Below are 9,692 nucleotides of genomic sequence, written 5' to 3'. Positions count from 1 at the left end.
GGCTTCACAAAAATAGCAGAGAAAAGGTATTTTCTTTTACCTCAGATAGGCAATATGTGCAGTGCAGGGCAACAGCAGGGAATGAAGACAAAGGCATGCAGGCTTTGGGTTGGGAGGTTAAACAGATGACTCTACCTGAACTGTTGGAGGATAAGAAATCTACCAAGGATTTCCAGCATAAACTGGTAATGAACCAATTTACAGGCATTCAGCTGGCTTCAATCTGTGGACCAAGGTCAGTGGACGGAAGCCAAACAACTCAGAATGGCTCTGGAATTTGCCATCTTACATTATTTTTCGGTTGTAGTGGTGCACCAGAAAAGGAAGCAGGTGTTAGCAAGGAAGATGGGTGCAGATCACTGAGTTTAGTAACTTCAGTTCTGCATCTTGCTGAGAATCAGCTGTTCTATTATGACTTACTACAAAATATGAAGAACCAAAGAACAATTAAATTCAGTTTGTGAAACTAATGAAATCAATCACAATTGCCTAGATGAGGGCACTCATTCAGTTTCAAAAATGAAGAAATTGTCACAAAAAGAGATACAAACCAGATGAGAATGGAACATTGCAAATACAGCTCATTCTCTGAGTAAGGGAAGGGACATTGAGCAGAAACAGAAGCATCTAAGAATAAGAAAATCATTTTTATGGTTAAGTCTTGATGCATAAGGAACAATTTTAGTAATTTAAATACTAAGCACATAATGTACAGAAATAGCAAACACTATAAGACAAGACATGCGAGGCTGTGTGGAGACTAAGAGATATCAAAAACCAAACCATCTTTTGCATTTAAAATAGATAAGAAATGTATCTTGTTTCAGAAACAGGAGAAAAAAAAAGGGGGGGCAGGGGCTGAAAAACCAGACCTCTCACTGCACAGAGAAGACACACACAACAAATCCATTCGGACAGCACTCCCGCTTCTGAATTTGTAGTAACAGCCAGGAGTAGTATAATGCAATGGCAAGTCCAAAGGCAGTGACTATTTTTACAACACAGTTTGTGTAATGTCTGAGCAATTTTCAGCTAAACTATTTAACATCTTTTCAGAAATGACTGTGATGTCTGCTCCCTGTGACAGGTACTGTGCAGAGCAAAATCAGGGAATGACCAAGCCATGCTCTGGCACCAGCAAGCTGGCTAGTTTCACCTTTTAAAGTTCTTATGGAACTGAAAGAGGGAATGTGATTTTCTTGTAGATATTTAGTGTCCCACAAAAGCAATCAGCTCCATCACTGGGTTTTCCTCCTAGTATATGCTGGACCCATGCATCGACGAGCCACCTGTCCCAGAAAATATTCTACATGCAGCCATGCACGTAACCACTGCTCCCTGCTCCCAGGGCCCCGCACACTGTGCTGCAGCTGCCACGGAGACTGCGTAAAACCTGGGGAAGTCTTTCTGGAGACACCCTGCATGGGGCAGCAGTCTGGACAAGAATCTGAAAAGGATGTTCTTGCTATATTACAAGTATATTTACCAGGTCATGCCTAGACTGTGTTTACACTGCTTTTTGCTGTGTGAAAAAAAAAATTGTTTATCGCTGATCTCGGTTGGAGTCATTTGATGGTTTCTTTCTGAGCTCACTTTGCGTCCAATTCAATAAGAACTAAAAATAATAACATGGATAATCTAAATGAAGATCAGTAGATATCCTGACCGCAGTCTTGGAACATACATCCCACGTACACTGGGTGCACAGCAGTGCGCAGGCCTTCTAGCAGCGGTAGCTTTTCACCTAGAACAAGGGTGACACTGGTGAACCACAAAGCATATCAGCGTTGTCCTGCTCCGTTGATGCAGTGCAGAGACTTTCTTAAAATAAATAACAAATGTTGATCTCTCTCCCTGATTGCATACCGTGTCCAAGGAAAAAATAAATGTTTAAACCCTTGAATTTCACAGGCACTGGAGAAATCTTGGCCAAAAGAAAACAGGAAAGCATTTGTAATATTAAAAATAGATTGCTTCCTGGAAGTAAGAATCCTGATGGTCTTGTTGACTTGTTTTTTCACGCTAAATGCCATATCATGCAGAGAAACAACCAGCCAGCTCCCGATGTGATTTGAAGTTTACCTGAAAAACAAAACTTAAATGATATGATTTATAATGTGTTTTGATTTTTTAAATATTTATTTTTCTTTAATATTTTTCAATGCAAAAGCTTCAGAAAAAAAAAAACACAGCTACAGCCCACGATGTGGATTTGGAGCCCACAGATGAGTACTGTAGGGTGTAAGCAGGAACAAGGCAAATATTCCTGTAGATAATTAATGTCCAGGCAAGGAAGCGTTATTCTGAAGAGCTGGGATTTTACAAGGGACTCCCCATTAGGAATATTACTGGAATGAGCAGAGATTTAAAACAAACACACACACCAAACAACTTTAAATGTACCTACAGGCTACGGTCCTGTCTAAAACATGCATGAGCAATATACATCCATCTACATACAGCAACCTCATTTATGATAGTTTTACTGTCATGATATTTTTTCAGTCACGATCATCTTACGGTGTGACACCCCTGCTGCCAGAAGCTGTTGAGACCACAGCACCATCACATTCCACAGCTGTTCATTAGCATAACTTCTATACAGCAGATGAATACTGTGTGAACCTGCAATAAAATAAGACAATCAGCATTGCATGAGGACTTGCATGCCAGCAGGTGAATGAATACCCAACAAGCAGCAGTCACCTAAACACTCCTGGTTGCACTGATACCTCCTTATCCTTATTTCTGTGTGTCCAGCTTTCAAAACTTATAACCTAAAACAGAGTAGATAGAGGCAAAATCTGGAAGTGGCTTTTGGTCTTGATTCTCATCAGCTTCTGCTGATACTCTGAAAAGATTGAGATAGAAAAGACATTTTTCCAGTTGATATCTCTTCACAAATAAGCTTACATCTTAAATACACTTTTTGTCTAAACATCACAGTAGATATTATTAATGCTGCTATACTTGGCTTCTTACAAAAGACTGAACTGAGGGATGTTTTTCTCTTAAAGAGATACTGTTGCAATGAGAATCTCTTTAGAATTTCCTTCGAGAAATAATTCTAGTTCACTTGAAACATTTCTTCTTTCAGTTTCCACTCAAATCCTTCTCTCAGGTTTTTTAAGACAAGGAAAGCAAGTTTCCTGTTTCCTTCTGGTCACTGAGGGACTGTGGGCTCTTTTTCTCCCAGTGATGTCCCAGTACAAAATGAATGCCATGAGTAAACAGAGATATTTCTCATGAAGCTTTTTCTGAGTGCAGGGTTTTTTCACTGCTGGAGAAGACAATGGTTGGTCCAGTGTGTTCCAGACTAAAAAATCTGACATTCATACAAAAATGGCATGTGGGAGTCTTCTCACTCCATCACTGAGATACATCTAGTTCTGGACATACCAGGAGGCTCAGCTGCCAGAACAGGCACATGCTCGTTCTGTCACTTCAGATTTCCCACCTGTAAAATGAGGAGAGGACAATCTCAAACCCTGCCAGGAACAGCTTCACATGAGCCTGCACAAGTACAGATTATTCCTTTTTTGCTGTTGTGGTTTGGCTTCCGTTTTGTTTTTGTTTTGTTATTACCTCATTTGTTTTCTGGTATTATTGCAAATAGAAAAGCTTCTATCACAGTGGAAGAAATAGCTGTAGAAATAAATACTGAGTAACATTGCATATTCTACTTAAACTTTTGCCAACATTTTTGAGTTCCAATGCTAGTTTGAAGGTTGTTGTGCCTTACTGCCCCTGTTGTTCCCTGAGATATGGACTGACTCCCCAGGAAATTAAGCGTTTATATACACCTAAATTGTGTCCTTATACTTTGGCTTGGATAAACACTAACCAAAGTGGTTTATATGCTGAGGTTGTTTTTCTTCAGAAAGATGATCCCTAAACTAACTTCAATCAAGAGAAGTGCAAAGATGAATGGTGATTTTCTTTTTCCAAGGGTCTTTCAACAGATTGGTTTAAAGTGCCATTCTTAAGTCATGCTCGAGTGTTAGATGAGTGAATCATTTGTTTATTACTACTAATAACAAGCTTTTATTGGTCAAATTTATTTTCCTGTGAAAATATTAAACACCTCAAGATAAGAGCAATTCCAGTCACTTCTATTAACTGGATAAACACAATATGTTTTTTTAAATGCATACAGCTTGATTCTGGGACAGATGAGGTGAATGCAAATGGCATCCAAATGGTGATGGTAAAAATGGTTTGTCTACATGCAGTTCAAACCTTGTCCCTCCAAGCACATCTCACTTCATGCCCTTCAGCCTCTGCAACCCATCCCTGCTGATTAGGAGGAAAGCCCTGGCTAGCTTTTGCTATTTCCATTGCAGTTGTCCTCTGCTAATTCTACGTAAGAAAAGAAAATAAAGACACAGAAAAAAAAAAAGAAAAAAAATGTGAGATTTCCAGATTTCCAGCCATCCAGCTTAATTGCTGGAGGAGAGGAAGACTCTCCTACATTTTTTTTAATCTCTTCTCAAGCCTCTTGAAGAGATTGTCCCAGCCATAGCATTCATCTTGGCCAATGTAACAAGACAGCCCTCTCATTGCTGTTAGTTTGACTTCTTTTCACTGCACTTCTCCTCCCTGGATAGTAGGGTCAGCTGGGCAGAAACATATCTGCTACACATGCTTATCTTTACCTTTCCTCGCTTTATTCAGGAGCTGAAGGACATCATTCTCATGGTCAGATTTCTCTCCATCTCTGAGCTTATGGTTAGTGGCTTTTCAGCCTCACTTAGCAGTGGGAGAGAAGTGAATATTTAAGCATGATTTCAAACTCCTTTACACCCCCGCAAATGTGAACTGGGTTATCGCAAAACCTGTCTCCTTTATGTTCACTCATAAAATCTTGAAAAAAGCAATCAAAATAAATCAAGATTAACACCAAGAGTAAAAACGCAACAGGAGCTTGGCTTAAAAAAAAAAAAAAGGAAGAAAAACCAGCTCATTGGATGGATACAAGTGAGTAAGAGCAGAAAAAGAAGCAATCATCTGTTTTACTGAATGAGGAACACCAAGTGTTGGAGCCAAGATTAACTATTAGAGATCCAGTGCCTTGCACAAAACCTAAGGATGGTCAGATTGACCATGTTATCAATGATAACAATAAATACTTTCTGTCTGGAACAAAAACACAGGTGGCAACATTTTTGGTGAGACACATTTTAGCATTGCTGTGAGTTAGTATAAAATAAGATATCTATCATCCTATCTTTTCAGGAAAAAAAAAAAAAGTAAAAATTTGCAGAAACTATTCCAAAATTTGTGGATTTGGATACACCAGCAAGACCTTATCAAAAGCATTTGAAAATACAGACTCTGTTCATTTTCCTAATAGTTTAATGTTTTAATAGAAAACATACCTTATTATGGTATGAATTTATAAAATATTTATAGTTACACAGATAATGTAGCAACCAAAATAATATATCCCATCTCGATTTGGAGTAGTTCAAAAAGCTTACCTTGCCATTTATTATGATGGGAAGACTCATGCTTACCTGATATACTACCTGATGGAATAGCAAAGAAGTTTTAGAAAGGTAAGCAGTAGTAATAATGATTGTAATGGTAGCAATCAGAAGCCAATAAAACACATCTGATGCTGACCTCAATTAACACTAACACACTCTCTCATTTTAGCAGCAATATCAGGTGACCTCTACAACATAGTTATAGCCCGGAGCTCTGATTTCAAGGGATGCTGGTGACAGTTCTGTTTTGAAAGCAAACAATTAGAGGCCACAAATCAGGATATCAAGTTGAAATGTGGCCTCCTGAGGATCTCGCAATCCTGAGCTTGAGTATTCAGATAAACAGAGGACTGCTACAGAGAGAGTCACGTTGCTTTTCTCATTCCAGATGATAAACAGGTGTAACTTGCAATGTTAAAACCCCACCAGGAATTGAGCAAGTATCTATAGTTGGGCTGACACAGGCCCTCTTCCAGTTTATAAAGACAGATAATATAAGACACTCACTGAGTAGCAGGTTTAACCTTTGAGGTTAAAATGTTCTAACCAATTTGTTGAGAAAACCTAAAGGCTTACGTTAACAAGTCTCAGGGAGGATCTGGGCAGAGAGTGGAGACTAGCAGTGATATAAAGACTCCTACAGAAAAGAGCAGTATTTATGCTGGGCAGCTCTGGCTGCACCTACATTTGTCCTTCTCAGGATGACAGCTCACATAAAAGGAAAATGGTTCTCAGAAATCGTCTGGGACCAAGCCAAACGCTGACATCTCTCTTCTCTTGATCTCAGCTGGACATAGCAGCTTAAGTATTTCCAAGGTTTCAGGCATCTGTTTTGAGATTTCCAAGGATCTAAATATGAAATTCCATTTACTGGTCTCCCAACAACTGAAAAGCAATAGATATATAATATTTTAGTATATGTAAGGGTGTAATAGTGGCCTCTGGCTGGGCTGGCTGCTGCTTTCTGCAATAACTGCAGCAGAAAGCTTGCAAGAGCCAGAGCAAGAACAGTGCAGAGTCCAGTCTTGCAGTGCAACTAATCCAAGAATCATGGTCAGTGCAAGAAAGTAATGAATAATTCAGAACCAATTGTTACAGTCTTCTATGGATGGAAAGGATTTATTTGCACCAAGCTACTATTAAATTATTCAGCAACTAGACTCATTGAACATTTGGGTTATAAGTAGCCATGTTCCTTTATTGGTGTATCTTACTTGCTCCCCAAATATCCCTACTACAGACCAACGCATATTTCCTGTTCCATTGAGCCATGCAGCTCTCCTCCAGGTTTTAGTGTTGACCCAAAGGAGACAACAATTTTAATCCAGTATCTGGAAATATATCTGAAAAATAAAACTTAAGAGCCAAATATCATTTATAATTTGATCCTCTAAACATGCAGAGTCTCACTTTGACATCTGGAGAAATCATGAGGCAATTTCTTTTGGAAATACTTCTGGGCATATAAGGGAATCAAGGTCTTTGGGAGCAGTCAGCATGGATTTACCAAGGGTGAGTCATGCTTGACCAGTCTGATTGTCTTCTCTATAAAACAACTGTGTTTGCAGATGAGAGAAGAGAAGATATCATTTACCTTGATTTTAATGAGGCCTTCAAGACTCTCACAATATTATTTTTTTCTTGTTTAGGAAATTAAGGTCTGACTGTGAATAAATACCATGTGACTAAAAAATTCATTGAATGATCAGGCTTAGAAGGTTAATGGGTCATTCTCAGAGGGTGAATGGGCTGGTAACAAGTGGAATAACACAGAGATCTATCTTGGGACCTCTTGTGTTTATCAGTGACCCAGAGGAGATAGTGGAGTACATTCTCATCTGATTTCAGAGCTGGACGTGCTTCAGTAGAAGACAGAGCTAGAGGTCTACAGTGCCTTCCAACATGAGTTACCCTGTGATCCTGTGAGAATGCATTAAATGAAGCCTATGCTGTTCCTACAAAGGCTATTGGTATTTGAAATGCAATACATATCAGTATTCTTTGTACTACATTACAATGTATGCTGCAAGCTGCATTCCTTCCTCTTTTTCCATGCTATGGGTTTGTTAATCACAGAAAAGAGTGGGTCAGATTACTCCATTGAAGACCTCATGCTGAAGCAGAGTTTTCTCTCTGTTCTTATTCAAGCAATGAACTTCAATATTCAGCTTTTACTTTGTATATTCTAGCTATCAGTATGGGCTCAAAGGAGTTAAAAAGAGGAGAAATATTCCAGAACTTATGAGTCAAGTACTGCAGTCAAAAAAGGACTGTATGTCCTGAAATAGATGGGAGAGGATCAGTGCTGTAACCAAGTTTCCGTGTGAACCTCTGACTTTTCTAAATACCAGAAAATCTTTCCTCTCAATCCCAAGTTTACCTTCCTCATTGGGCTTGTTGCTTCCTTTAACTGCCCTGGGAGGGGACAGTTGCTTTGTAGGGTGAAATCCAGGTTATTGTTGTCCAGTTTGCCTTGTTGTTCTTTTCCACAGACACTGTCCCATGGGCTTCAAAAACTGTGAGACCAGTGAAAAGTGACTTTTGTATGCACAGTTTGTGAGATCTTGCAGAGACAGCAATGAGTAAAATCTTGGCTGGATTAAAATGAAAGGTGAAACAATCAAATTCCTACGAGGACAGAGTTTCACCCAGTTCCTTTTACAAGATGATATTCCTTGCAGTGAGAAGGCCTGACTGAGAACAAGAATGAAGTGAACTTCATAGAAGACACTGAATGTTTCCTTGAACTCTATAAAAATATATTAAGTAGCTGTGGCATATTGTGTATCAAAGTTCTGGCATTCAACCTTTTGCATAACATTGATGATTCAGGCAGATCCCAGCCAGGAGATTGTTCTAAGATTCTCTCTTTGTCCTCCTTTATTTCTCCTAACAGTAAATTTAATTTTATTGGCTATGTAAATACATTAGCTTTGCATTTTCTTTTATTTTATGTATATTTCAGTGTTGGAGAAGGGCTTCAAGCAGAGTTTGACTTAATGGGCACTAAGAAATATGATCTCAAGGGGCCAATCTGTGCTCAGGGGACAGACAAGATGGCACTCTTGATAAGGGATCACCCACACCAGCCATCCTGAGGACCTGTAGCTCAAAATTCATATATGTGAGGAGGAGGAGGAAGAGGAGGACTGAAGGAGAGCAATCTCTCAGAGCTCTGACAATTCCAGTCACAGCCTCTCTGTTCATCTCCATCTTCCCCAGCAATAAAAAAAAGACAAAATTCATACAAACCGTGCTTTAAACACTGGGTGGGTGACTGAGATATTGAGATGTCAGTGAGCATGTGAAACAGGGGGGTAAGAAAGGAGAAAGCTTTTAAAATATATAACATTTAAGGGCAAATCTTAAACTCTGAAAACATAGTCTTTGTAAAGAGAGCTAAAATAAGTTTTTTTCCCTGAAATTTCTGTACAGGAATATTTGCAGAGAAAGCCTGTAAAAACTGTTTATTTCTCTCACACAAGAGAATATTTACAGTGAGACATTGGGTTACCAAATGGACATTACAGAGTGCAGTGTTATAAGAGTTATAAGCCTTATTAGGGTTTCTTCAGCCTCATGGAAGTGGTTTGAAAGGAGTCAGACAAGGTAACTGCTGCACTGGAGTCCTGTGAAGGTCTAGCCAGCATGCATGGCACACAACTGATACAATACCTGCATCCACATCTTCTCACTTGAACCATGTCCTGTGTGTAGAGTAGCAGAGCTGTAGCACCAGCAGAGTGGTGCTCAAAGCTTTAAATATCAGACCTCACATCTGAGGGCCTTTCTGCTCTAACTTGTATTCTAGTTGGTCATTTTTCTGCAGAGGAACTGTGGATGTGGGAATCCCAGCATCTCCAGGGCTGAGAACACTTCATTTAGCTGTGTCTTGTCGCTGGATCTCATGACAGAAGTATCTGAATATCTCATAAAGGTTAACATAGCAGAGGAACATCATGACACAGAAGTAAACACCATTCATATCTGACTGACCTTCAGAAGTTGTTTGCAACCTCCATGCTTTTATCTCCATGAAGATTTTCCTTATAAAATTACTACCTGCATATATTTCCCCAGTGATGTCAATGACTTTTTTTTTCCTTTTCGCATTGCTGAGCAGTCTGATTTAGTGTTTAGTGAACTTTAAACTAGAGGTATGGAGTGTTAAGAAAAATATAATTTAGTTTTTCCTTGATTAAT

General features: G+C 39.1%; 1 long non-coding RNA gene across 1 annotated transcript; it reads right to left on the bottom strand.

Moving 5' to 3' along the window:
- Window positions 1-2,185: 2,185 nt before the first annotated feature.
- LOC149918233 (uncharacterized) lies at window positions 2,186-5,630 on the bottom strand. The gene is made up of 3 exons (XR_016466460.1): window positions 5,517-5,630; window positions 3,400-3,457; window positions 2,186-2,851 (listed from the first exon to the last, which is right to left on the bottom strand). It is a non-coding gene; the product is annotated as an uncharacterized LOC149918233 (long non-coding RNA).
- Between the last annotated feature and the right edge of the window lie 4,062 nt (window positions 5,631-9,692).

This window comes from Phasianus colchicus, chromosome 4 (genome assembly GCF_987193195.1).
Source record: "Phasianus colchicus chromosome 4, bPhaCol1.hap1.1, whole genome shotgun sequence".
NCBI lineage: Eukaryota > Metazoa > Chordata > Aves > Galliformes > Phasianidae > Phasianus > Phasianus colchicus.
The sequence above is the reverse complement of the archived record's forward strand: the minus strand, read 5'-3'. Positions and strand labels throughout refer to the sequence as shown.